The following is a 13,197-nucleotide window of genomic DNA, read 5'->3' as shown; positions in this document are numbered from 1 at the left end:
CGCCTCAGCCTCCCAGGTAGCCGGGACCACAGGCGCACACCATTGAACAGGGATTTTTTTGTTTTTGTAGAGACAGTGTTTTGCCATGTTACCCAGGCTGGTCTCGAACTCCTGGGCTCAAGTGATCCACCTGCTTCAGCCTCCCAAAGTGCTGGGATTACAGCCACTGTGCCCAGCCTATTACAGCTCTTTATAAAACAAAAACAACAAAAAAACCGAATATATTGATTCATGACTCCCTACCTTTGCATTCACATGATTCCTTTGCCTGGAATGTCCCCCTTCTTCTACCTGCTTGGGAAATTCCTAGCTATATCTATTAAAATTCTATTCAGATGTCTTTTTCCAGGAAGCTTTTCTTAACATAACTCACGCCATTAAGTTATTCGCTTTATTTTTCTAGGTTATCTTCTATTTGTTTCTACTGTTGTACTTATCATTCTGTAAGGTATTGGGGCTCTGTAGAATTCCTGTTACAAAATTACTTTTTGGTTTGATAATATTTACCTACATTGAGCAATCCCATAAGAAACAGGCCTATGAAACTCTATTGGGTTTCCTAAAACAATATTGTTGAGAGATTATTTAATTACCTAGCTTTCTTTTTATAGGGACTTACCAGAGAAATATATTTCTGGTCTTATCATATTAGTTACTCTTCAGATTTGTTTTAGAAAATAGTCACCATTAACACCTTTTAGAATTGATTGGTGGAAAGTTTCCAATCAAAATCGTGGTCCACCTCTAGCAAGCATGTAAAATTTTATGATCTCCAATTAGCCTCCGTTTAAACTCTAGTCAGGCATTTAGCTTCACAAAAACTGAAGTCAGGGATAGTCAGTTTTCCCATATTAGCAGAGAGCTGGGAAGTGCTGATGTGCACAACCTGCAGCCTGAAATAGTTGCTTTTTCTAAATAACAGTAAAACTGTTGCTCTCTGAGGATGGATAGGTGGACGCTATTTGTTGTTTGCAAAGCTTAGGGAACCCTGTGGTTGAGATTTTTTCCAATACATGCACTTTTTTTCCTTTGCAAAGGGACTGTTGGATAATTGTTAATTTTCCCAAGAATATAATTATTTCTTTTATTGTTTAAATAGAGTTAATAGTTTATCTACAGTTTCACTTTCTGCAGTTTCACTTATCCATGGCTTGAAAATATTAAGATATTTTGAGAGAAAGAGGAAGAAAAAGAGGCGTCAGTCACGTAACTTTTATTACAACACATCGTTATGTTTCTATTTCATTATTAGTTATTGTTAATATCTTACTCTGCCTAACTTATAAATTAAACTTTAACATGCGTATGTATGGGGAAAAAAAACATAGTATATATAAGGTTTGGTACTATCTGTAGTTTCAGGCATCCACTAAGGATATCAGAACATATTCTCCGCAGATTTAGGAGCAATTACCGTATGAGATTTTTTTCTTTCTGTGTAAACACATGGTGTCATAGTCCATTTTGTGCTACTATAACAGAATATCACAGACTAATAACAAATAACAGAAATTTATTGGCTTATAGTTCTGTAGGCCGAGAAGTCCAAAATCAAGATGCTGGCATCTGGGAAGGGCTTTTTTGTTGCATCATCACACAGAGGAAGGTGGAAGGGTGACAGAGAGGGCAAGAAGGGGCTGAACTTACCCTTTTATAACATCACCAATCCCACCCTAATCACCTCTTAAAAATTCCACCTATTAATACTGTTACGATGGCAATTACATTTCAACATGAGTTTTGCAGGGGAGAAACATTCAAATCATAGCACACTGGTTAGGTGAGAAATGAACAGTGAGGTATACAAGAGCATCCAGAACCATACCATATAGATTCCAGCTGTTTTGGTGTAGAAGCAGCACAAATGTAGAAGCTGCATTGTTTCTTGATAAAAGGGCCCTGGAAAGATGACCAGCTATACAGTTTCCACTAGAGGAAATGCAGATTGGCTTGTATGACTTTAGAGTATGAAATATAAAGATCTGGAGTCTGTTCCATGTTTTTTCAAGACTGGTGTGACTATATTATGGATAACGAAGGAAAGGAGCCTCCTTTGAAAGAAGCATCTAAATTAGGGATGGGCTCCTCATTTGGAGGATGTTAGAAACTACGAATCAATGTCTCTCATGTTCAATGGAGCTCCCATTTTTATCGGTTTCATGAGACTATTATTAATTTATTTGAATCCAAGATGAGTCTCAAATATACCCAGAAGAAAAAAAATTAAGAAATGAAACCAAGACTCCTAATGCTTTGAATGTTCGTAACATTCGAGAAAAATTTGAGCCTGGGCTATATAATCAAAGTCTAGGATTTGTGAACCTAACAGGGTTCCACTGTCACCTGTTTTCAAGAGAGTGCTGAGAAAAATTCCAATCTATACCTTAAACAATTAGGTTAAATGATTGAAAGAAATTAGCCTTCAGAGGACTGAATTTTTAATGATTTTTCTACTTGGAAAATGTGACTTCTAAATAAAAAAAGTGCTTGCTTATTATAAAACCTTGGTTCAAAGGTAAATAATATGTTCTGACAAGTGTAAAATAAGTACAAGCACATGTGAAAATAACTGTTAACAGCAAATGCTTAAGAAGTGTTCTTGTTTTCTAAAATAAACATTTCCTGTTCCTAAACTTTTTGGATCAGAAAATGGAAAAATATAACTCTAGTTTAATGGGGATATGCAATTTGACTGTAGACCAATAATTAATTGTCATAAAGACTTTAAAAATCCTTCTAGATTAATAATGTGTAGAGGAGTCTTAGAGGATTACTCAGTAAAATAAATTCAAGGTAACAATATTAATCTAAGTTTCTTTAATATTCTTGATCTGGGTAAACATTTTCATAAATTGATTTTGTGAATTTTGAGTTTAAAATATGTCCTGCTCTAATTTCACCATGTGTAAAATAAAAAGGCAATCATAGTATTTTAGTCCATATAAAACCATGCCTCCATTTATAAAAACAGACTTTTTTTGGACAGTTTAACAGTTACAGAAAAACTGAACAGGAATTACAGAGAGTTCCCATATGTCCCCTCAAGCTCTCTTCCCTCCAGTTTCCACTATTAGTAACATCTTGCATTAGTGTGGTTTGTTAAAATTGGTGAGCCATTTGTTAAAACTGGTGAGCCAATATTGATACATTATTAAGTCCTTAGTTTACATTAGGGTTCACTCTTTGTGCAGTTTTATTGGTTGTTATATTTTATTGGTTTTGACAAAGGTATGACATGTATCCACCATTACAGTATCATTCAGAATAGTTTCACTGCCTTAAAAATCCTTTGTGCTCCACCTATTCATCCAACCCTTCCCATGGACCACTAGTAACCACTACCTTTTTACTGTCTCCATGGTTTTGCCTTTTCCAGATTACCATATAGTTGGACTCATACGATATGTAATCCTTTCAGATTGGCTTTTCCTTAGCAATATGCATTTAAGGTTCCTCCATTATCCAGAGATGGTTTTAGTTGTCACAACTTGGGTAGAGAGATCAGGGGTCAATGCTACTGGCATCTAGTGGGTGGTAGAGACTGAGGTAGCTCATGAGCATCCTACAATGCCCAGGACAGCCCCCTACAAAAAAGAATTATTCAGCCCCAAATGCCAACCATGCTCGAGGTTGAGTAACCTTGTGTTAAGAGTGACATGTGGCATGAGAAATGGGGCAGTTTTGGCTTATGTTGTGATATTCTAGATTCAGATATTTCCCTGAGCAGAGAGGCTGAAATGCTGAAAATTTTTCATTTGATGACCTTGATGCTTCCTTTCCTGACCATCGTAAAGAACAAATGGCTCCTTTGCTTTGGCAAGAAATACTGAAGGTGGTGGTTTTTTTCTGTTTGTTTTGAAATGAAGTCTTGCTATGTTGCTCAAGCCAGTCTTGAATTCCTGAACTTCTGGTCTCAAGTGATCCTCCTGACTCAGCCTCCAGAGTAGCTGGGACTACAGGCATGTGTTACTGCACCCAGCCTTCAACGTGATTTTTAAAATTTCATTCAGGTGACAAACTCATGCTGAGGTTCCCAATTTTTGTCTCAGAGCTAGGATATTCTAAATTTGTAAAAAAAAAAAAAAAAAAAAAAAAAAAAAAAAAGTTAAGAAATATTAACTTTCTACGAAACACTCTAAATACTAACAAAGAGCTTGGTGAGTTTTCCCACTTACCTGTGTCCCATCTGTGCTTCAGTTGCATGCATATATATATATATATATATATATATATATATATATATACACACACACACACACACACACAGAGTCTTATTCTGTCACCCAGGCTCCAGCGATCCTCCCTCCTTGGCCTCCCAAAGCACTGGGATTATAGGGATGAGCCACTGCCCCCAGCTCAGTTGCTTATTTTGCATTATTTCAAGGCAGTGGAGGCAAAACGCTCAAAATTAATTTCTCACAGATCAACATCACATCTTGGAGTAAAACAAACACATATTGAAGGTATTTTAATGTATGTTTTCTTGAACTTCTTCTGACTAATAGGGGAAATATTTTCATTAATTTTTACCAAAGATTTCTGGATCGTGTAAATATATTTTTCTATTTGGGTAACAGTTTATAGTTTGCTGTTATTTCTCTGTTCATTTATTTATTTTTATCATATACCTCCTAGAGTAAGATTTAATTTGATGGAAATGTTTTGTGGATTCTGCTGTAATTAATGCACATAATAGCAGTCAGTAATAGAATTTCTGTAAACCTATATTTATTAATTATCTAATACCTTCTCTTCATTTTGCTGTTGATTTCCACTAAGTAGATTAAATTGTGTTCTTAAAAACAGAAATTCATTTGTGTATGGATACAAAACAAAATGTTCCCAAATGCAATCTTGGATGTGATGCTCTAAACTTTAGAAATCCAGCTTCATTTATTTTGGATTAATTTCTCCCACTTGGAGGTTGACACACTGTTCTACATCTATCAAATACATGATTATAAAATTAACCATTTTGTACAATAATGAAATTAAACACACACACACGAACTGTAAACTATACAGCACCATCTCTGTGTCATAGTTTTAAAAGGTACTTCCAGATGACATAAAAAATGAAGAGATATTTTTTAAGAACCTATTGATTTTTGATCTCCAATTTTGTGTGTGGGGGGTTGTTTTTCTTTAACCCTAGTTTTATCTAATTTGAGATTCATGAACAAGGTATCTCTAAGTGAAAGAGCAGCAGGTATAATTATTAGTTATTTTATAAGACTTTGTGAAGTCTTTGGTATAGTTCTAAAAACAAAGTGAAAGAACCTAATGTATGTATAAAATAGTTTTGCAAGTCAATTGGTTTCTAATTCTTTGCTTTCAACAAAATTGAAGAAGAACCTTATACTTGAGTTGTCAGCTGACAGATTATTAAAAATATTATTTAGTAATAGCCCATTATGTGAGCTTTGCACACGACTAAGAAGAAATTTTAAAAATTGGGTGAAGTTGCCTCAACAAGTCTTTATTTTCTCATTCATTTATATGATCAAGTTTCCTTAGTTCTTTCATGTTAAAATTTTTTAATTGAAATAATGTACAGCCCAGATTCATTAACAAGAAGTAATATTTGTCAACATGAAATTGGGAAAATAAAGTCCCTATCCATCTCATTAAGAGATGCATTTCCAGTTAAATTTTACCATTACAAACTTATACTTTTATTTACCAAAATGTGTATTACAGATTGAGCATCCCTCATCAGAAAATCTGAAATGCTCCAAAATCTGAAACTTTTTGAGCACCAATATGATGCCACATGTAAGTACTGTACTTAACACAACTTCGTTTCACATATAAAATTATTTTAAATATTGTATAAAATTACCTTCAGGCTACGTGCATAATGTATATAAGAAACATAAGTGAACTTCATGTTTAGACTTGGGTCCCGGCCTCAAGATATCTCATTATGTATATACAAATATTTTAAAATCCAAGATAATCTGAAATCCAACACACTTTTGGTCCCAAGCATTTCAAATAAGGCATATCCAATCTGTATTGACATTATTTTGATCTCTAACAGTTGGTAGTCCTATCTTAATCCATATAACTTTTTTTTGAGACAGCATCTCACTCTGTCATCCAGGCTAGAGTGCATGCAGTGGCACGATCATGGCTCACTGCAGCCTCGACCTCCTGGGCTCAAGTGATCCTCCTACCTCAGCCTCCCAAGTAGCTGAGACTACAGGCAGGAGCCACCATGTCCAGCAATTTTTTTTTTTTTTTTTAGAGATGAGGTTTCCCTATGTTGCCTAGGCTGGTCTTGAACTCCTGGGCTCAAGTAATCCTTCTGCTTCAGCCTCACAAATTGCTGGGATTACAGGTGTGGGCCACTGCACCCAGCCCATATAACTTTTACACTTACAACAAGAAATTAAAAATTCAGTGTAAGAACATATTTTGTTGCAAAGAAGCAGAATAGGTGGCTCAATAAAAAGATTTCCAAGAACAAAGAAAAAAATTACATTAGGATGTAACCAGGGTTGAGAACTCAAAAAAAAAAAAAAAAAAGAAAAAGAAAAATTCTACATGGGGGGTAGAATAAAAATATGAATTCAAAGGGGGAAAAAAGAGCAATGTAAAATTTCCAACCATTAAGAAAGAGGTTGTTTGTATATTTTTTAAATTAATGATAATGGGTGTCAAAACATTATGATATTTAGATTGAACATATGAGCGATTAACAGTTTTATTTTAAAGTGTTAATATGGAGAATATGTTGGAAATTATATATTTTTTGCAACTATCTGGACACATGTTGACAATTTTAGGTCTAAGTCTATGGGAGGAGGCATATGACATTTCACAATCCTTGTAGGAGAGATGTGAAGGGAAGACCCCTGAGCTATTCTTCCTCCTTCTTGTGTTACCCCAATAGGAAAATGGACTTATAACTGGAGAAGAGAAGCTAGGTGTCAGCAGAGACATGATGGAGTGGACATTTCTTTCAGTCCTTTACCAGGAAGTCCTCTCAAACTGAGGAGGAACTAGTCTTGAAGCCCATGGCATTCCTGAAGACCCACCTCACACCCCAAATTACCAAACCCCAAAGCTCTCTTCAGCTCAGTAGGTTGTCCTTTAATTTTCAGTAACCCTTCCCCACAGCAGAAGAACCAATTTTTCTTTTCCCTCATAATTTGAATCCCTCCCACTAATTTATTTGAAGATGAAGATATTATCCTCTTTTACTACCAGTGAAAATACAATGACTTGAGAAGAGAAAATCATCTGTGTGACGCCAGGGTAGAAGTGGAAGTTGTGGGCCCTCGAATAAACCACTAGTCTTATACTTGAAGCAGGATAAACAATAAATGCCAAACCCAAGGCAGAAACTAGAAACATGGAGGAAAAGAGGCATAAATGCCTCACATTAGACAGTTACATTCTAAGAAATCTTTCTTGCAGCAGTTACTTTCCTACAATGACCAACTTCCTCTGACTCCAAATTTACTCCTTATGTACACTTGGGTTAGATATTCCTTTGACCATCCAATCATACCATTGTATAGTACCATTTACACATGCACACATGCTCACCTAAAGAATTTGTGTGTGTGTGTGTGTGTGTGTGTGTGTTTTAAATAGAGTCTGGGACCTGGTTTCCCTCCATTGAGTCACTGGTGAAAAATTTAGTAAATCTACGAAGAGAGTTTAGTAAGTGTAAGAAGAGTCTGCTCACTGTGTGTGATATTCCAATAGATTCATGTGTTCTACACACAGGGATCTCTTGGATATAAGGGAGGCATTTCTCAGGTGTCTGGGTGACTTTCTAGTCACTATCCAGGTTCCTGACTCAGCTTCCCAGGTCTCTGTGAATAAGCAGAGGGGATCCACATTCAGACAAGGCTCCTGGGGCTCTGACCAGAGGGGCTGGACATCCCTGATAGACCTGACATTGGGCACTGAGACTCCTGGAAAACTTAAGCTGTTAATTTTGCAGTTCTCCATCTTGACTGCTTCTCAGACTGACCATCAGTTGGTGGGTTTTCATCAGCCTTCTGCCTCACCTCCTCTGATCCAAGCAGCAGCAGGGACTCACTTGCATGCACTGGTCTTGTAGGCAGTGACTTTTAAGCCACATCCTCTGTCTACCAGGCTAAACTTGCCTGCCTGAGAGGCATACTCCTTCCATCCTCTACCGTACATCTGTGAGCTACCAACTCTGGCCCTAGTGTGATACTGCCAGAATGTTGTGTACCTCATCTATTTAGAGTGGGAAGCCCATAAGGCAAACTGAAGAGGCCCCATATCCTCACTCCCTTTCTGCTCAGTTTTTTCATCTATATTATCTCAACTTCACTCTACTAACCAGAGCACCAAGGAAGGGTAGGTTAGCAATTATGTCTATGATGACTATAGAGAAGCGGGGAGATGACTTATGATCCTCTTTGTACTGGATTCCCTACTGAAGGCATCTGATGGCTTCTGATTTCCCTGGTCTGAGAAGAAAGTCCCTCTCCACCTCTCCCTCCTTACTCTACCTCAGGCTGAGGGGCTCAGGCAACCTTTTATGTTGCATATGGCATAGGTATCTCTGCCTCACTCCAGAAGGGACCAACCAATAGCCACCTACTCACCTACTTCTGACGTCTAGTGCCTACAGACCTGGTGTTCATAAATTTAAGTTCTGGATTTAGGTCTCCTTTCCTGTAGCCAGGTGATCAGTGACTGGCAAAAATCAAGATCCCAGACTTCCTGAGTAACCTCATCAAGACTGAGGTAACAGCTCACATAGCTAGTGCATAGACAGATGCAGGTTACAAGGAGTCTGACTCCCGTACACATTTGGAGGCTCCCTTTGGGACTGCTGGGATGCATGAAACATGGGATTTCACTCACAGTTGTGCTCACTATGTGTGATATTCCTATAGATTCATGTCTCTACACACAGGGATTTTTGATCATTCTGAATTGTTGATTCCCATAAAAAATGAATACATGGTCATCACTGTATATGCTGCATTACTGAATACATATTTATGAGAGTCTCCAACACATCTTTACATGTCTGAGGAGTGAAAGAATTTCCCACAGATTAGCTTCTGGTTCCCCACATTTCAAACCTCATTTCTGTTCCACCTCTGGCATTGGGTGTAGTATAGCTCCTTAGTGCTCCATGCCAAAATAAGTGGCACAGCGGTAAAGTCATTTCTGGTGGGGGGAGGGGGATTTGGAGGAAAAAAGAAAGGATTGCCGGGGAGTACATTGGGAGGGTTAGGAGAAATGCTGGAGATGCGGTCAACTCAATGGAGGCACATACAACCAAGCTGAGAAACGACATAGTACCCAACAGAGTTGGGAGATGTGAAACCCAAACATCAATCTCCACCTGGGCATAGAGGAAATACTCGATTTCCAAGCAGGTTCTAGGTTCAGAGGAGAGAGCCCTTGGTTGGAAGCGCTGGTCTTGCAGGATGGGGTGGGGGCGTTAATGCAAACTTCTGGTCCAGCAGAGGTAGAAACAGACCAGATCTAAGTAGCAGCTCAGAGGCAGCGGACTTGAGGGAGGTGCCTGGCAGAGAAAACAGCTGCCAGACACCAAGGCCACCTCGGGTTAAAGGGAACAAGTTATATCCAAAAAAAAAACCAACACGGTGAAAATAGGAAGAATAAGGATATCACCTGGAGTGTTCCCCTGAGACACTCCCCAAGAACCTGGATTCTTTAACAATCCCTCCAGAGCAGGGACACTCAGCACATATATCTCCCACAAAGTAAAGTGTCGGAAGGCCTGGGCGGACCCTTCTCCCTCCCCTTCTCTCTCCTCCACGGGCCGGCCCGGAGGAGGCTCAGGGATGAGAACTACTGTCACTGCTGTTCCCCACCTCACCCCAACGAGAGAGGAATCTTTAGAGGTCTGTATCCCTCCTTCACCACCCCGCCTGAGCGCCTGCTGGAAAACACAATCACCGTCTCAAATCTCACCCTGCAACTGCATTCAAGCGCTTTCTCCAAGCGTTCGGGGAGCCGCCGGAACTCTTCTTCCAGGCAGGCGTTCCGGGACTCCGCACAATAGGCACCTACCCTTGGGGTTTTGAGCCGCAGTGTCTGCCTCTGTTCAAGTATCCAGGCTCAGGTACAGACCTTTCAGTGCAGGCGGCGGGAGGCGCGAACACGGAGGACACCCTCAGGTATACTGCCGCCCGGGCGGCGGCGCCTGACAGATTGCCTCCTTGGGATCCGCGGACATGCCCTGGGCGCTCCAGCTCCGCGCGCCTCAGACACTGAGGCTATGATTGGCCTGGCTGAACGTCAATCAGGGCTCGGCGCCGTGGAGGCGGGAGGAACGCTGTAGGCCTAGGCCGCTTAACTCCCTACGGGGTTATTCTCCGCCTCTTCTAGGGTAGGCAGGTGTTCCCGAGTCCCTTGGGGGGGGTCCCCGCGGCGGCCTGAGATGCTCGGCGCCAGGTTGTCGCGCCCTTGCGCTGGCTGAAGTAGACATTGGCTCTGGAGAGTGTGCGTTGTTCCTGGTCCCAGAGCCGTGGTCCCGATACTGCGCTTCCCGCTCCTCCAGTCCCAGCTCCCAGGCTCCGTCTTCTCCCGCTTGGCGCTGGAGAAACACCGGAAGAGAGAGTCCCAGAGTGACTGCTGTGGCCCTGCGACCTGACTGCCACCTTCCAGGACTCTAGCCCTGGCTCCTTCTAACCTTCTCGCCCCTCAGTGCCCCAGAGAGGCTGCTATGCGGACAATTATTCATCAGCCGGAAGAAAAGGAGGTGCCAGTGTTAGGCGCAGAAGAGGGTTGGACCAGAAAAGCTGGAGAGGGGCAAGAGGGGAAAGAGGGGGAAGGGGGAAGGCGGAAGAAGTTGGGAGGGGTAACAGCTCGAGCTTTTCCTGTAGGGTAGTTTCTCTTCTCTCGGTGCCGCCCCATCTGCTTCTTGCCTCAGTTCCCCACTCGCACCCGTGCACCTCTGCGGCAGGCGTGTGAAAGGAGTGGGAGGGGGGGCTTTTGGTCGGGATATCTGGTCTTCCAGACCCCACAGCCTTGGCTGAGAACTTACTTAAGCCCACTCCAACTGACTTGATAAATGAGAATCTTGACCACCCCACTGGTAGGTAGAAATGAGGGACGTCAGCTATCCCTGAATGGAATAACCCGAAACCGCAGGTCCCGTGGATGTGGGAATCCACAGCACTGGCTGCGCTCCTAAGGCTCCTAAGTCCACTTCCGAACCTCATCTAAGACCCTGAAAGCCAGACTGGGGATACATTGGATTATTATTATTTTTTTTATTTGAGACAGGGTCTCGCTGTGTCGCCCAGGCTGGAGTGCAGTGGTGTGATCTTGTCTCACTGCAACCTCCGCCTCCCGCGTTCAAGCGATTTTCGTGCCTCAGCCTCCCGAGGAGCTGGATCTACAGGTGCGCACCACCACGCCTGGATAATTTCTGTATTTTTAGTAGAGACGGGGTTTCACCATGTTTGCCAGGCTTGTCTCGAACTGTTGACCTCAAGTTATCCTCCCGCCTCCGCCTCTTAAAGTGCTGGGATTACAGGCCTGAGCCTCCGCGCCAGTCCTACACGTTGGATCTTTTCCCAGACCTCCTCCTCAGACGTGGAGCGTACAGATGATGCTCCATCGGTTACTCTGATCCTGACTTTGGGACTGCCAGATAAAACTGGGAGAAACCCTACATTTACTCTTACTGTAACGTATTGGCTTGAAACTGCAGGTCAGAACCCATTTATGTTGAGACCAAAAGACTTTTTTTCCAAGTAGAATGAAATAGAATAAAATAGAATTGAAAATACTTGCCTGCATCACAGGTAATGAGAGTAACTATAGTTTCATGAAACCGTTGTTTCAGTTAAATATGTTTTTGCGTGTGTGCATGTGTATTGGGAGGAGATATGTATTTCATATATATATGTAGAGAGGTGGAAATCAACAACAAAACTCCATAATTTTTCTTATTTTCTAACAGTTCTTGATTTTCAGTAAAAATAATTCTTTAAGAACAAAATTTTGAGCCAGCTAACGAAAGATCAGAGTCAAGCAGCCTCTCATTGGGGCCTGAATAGAGGTTCATCTTATTTGGCTTTTTCGTTTTTTTCCTATCTTGTGGACTCCTTTTAAGGCCCAGCAAGGAATTACCCTCCCCAAGTTTCCACTCTCTGCTTGGTTCAGCCATTCAGCTGTCTCTCGGGCTCTTTGATTAATAAAAAGTCCATTAGAGCTATTTTATCCTATGCATGTGTGGGAAGAGGGCAATGCCAGTGATTCTTTTCTGATTTGACAGAAAATTCACAAATCACGTTACCTTCTGAAGATAGAGATTTTAAGCTCAAACATTATCACCAGAGAACTGAATTATTAAGAAAGATGAGTAGTCAAAAGTACAGATGTTTTACAGATTAAGGGTCATTTTGTCAGGTCCTGTCCAAAATATTTGAAGTCTAGGGGTTTGAAAAATTGTTAGAAATAACCATTTATGACAACAGTTTTCATTTATTGTTCTCCCCAGCTTCAGGAGCAGGGGAGAACATTTTTTTCCTTCTTACCTTGCTGAGAATTTTTTCACCAGGGTTTCAAGGCTAAGAACTGAAATTCCAGCATTGACATTGAATTAAAAAGAAGAAAGCCCTTTTAGGAAGTCAAATTTTATTATATGAGATGGAATGTAATATTGAGATTACTTATTACTTAGGCATGGGATGGGGGGCTTTTAACAACAGACCAAAAAAAAAGTTGGAAGGATAGGAATGAAATAAAGCAAACTTTCATTATTCATAGCTGATACAATTGTCTACAGAGAAAAATAATCTAAGACATAAGAAGAGTTTGGCACAGTGGTTGGCTAAATATATAAACAAATCTATTGCATTTTCTATAAAAACAAAAAAGTAGAAATGTGATTAACTGGTTAATATAACAAACTTACAGTACAGTTGACCTTTGAACAACATGGGCTTGAACTGTGCAGGTCTACTTATGTATGATTTTCTTCTGCCTTTGCCACCCTTGAGACAGCAAGACCAACCTCTCCTCCCCTTCCTCCTCCTTAGCATATTCACCATGAAGACATGAGGATGAAGACCTTTATGATGCTCCACTTCCACTTAATGAATAGTAAATATATTTTCTCTTCTTTATGATTTTTTAAATAACATTTTCTTTGCTTTTCTGAGACAAGGTCTTGCTCTGTTGCCCAGGCTGGAGTGCAGTATTATCATGGCT

The 13,197-nt window shown here is 40.6% G+C and overlaps 2 long non-coding RNA genes across 2 annotated transcripts; one reads left to right on the top strand and one right to left on the bottom strand.

Moving 5' to 3' along the window:
• Positions 1-1,198: 1,198 nt before the first annotated feature.
• LOC100978967 (uncharacterized) lies at positions 1,199-10,243 on the bottom strand. Its single transcript, XR_610072.5, has 2 exons — positions 9,946-10,243; positions 1,199-4,061 (listed from the first exon to the last, which is right to left on the bottom strand). It is a non-coding gene; the product is annotated as an uncharacterized LOC100978967 (long non-coding RNA).
• Positions 10,244-10,599: 356 nt separating this feature from the next.
• On the top strand, positions 10,600-12,198 carry LOC134730589 (uncharacterized). The gene is made up of 2 exons (XR_010112421.1): positions 10,600-10,735; positions 11,263-12,198. It is a non-coding gene; the product is annotated as an uncharacterized LOC134730589 (long non-coding RNA).
• The last annotated feature ends 999 nt before the right edge of the window (positions 12,199-13,197 follow it).

The sequence above is a fragment of the Pan paniscus genome, chromosome 5 (assembly GCF_029289425.2).
Source record: "Pan paniscus chromosome 5, NHGRI_mPanPan1-v2.0_pri, whole genome shotgun sequence".
NCBI classification, from domain to species: domain Eukaryota; kingdom Metazoa; phylum Chordata; class Mammalia; order Primates; family Hominidae; genus Pan; species Pan paniscus.
Note: the sequence above shows the minus strand (reverse complement) of the source record. Positions and strands in the feature narration are given on the sequence as shown.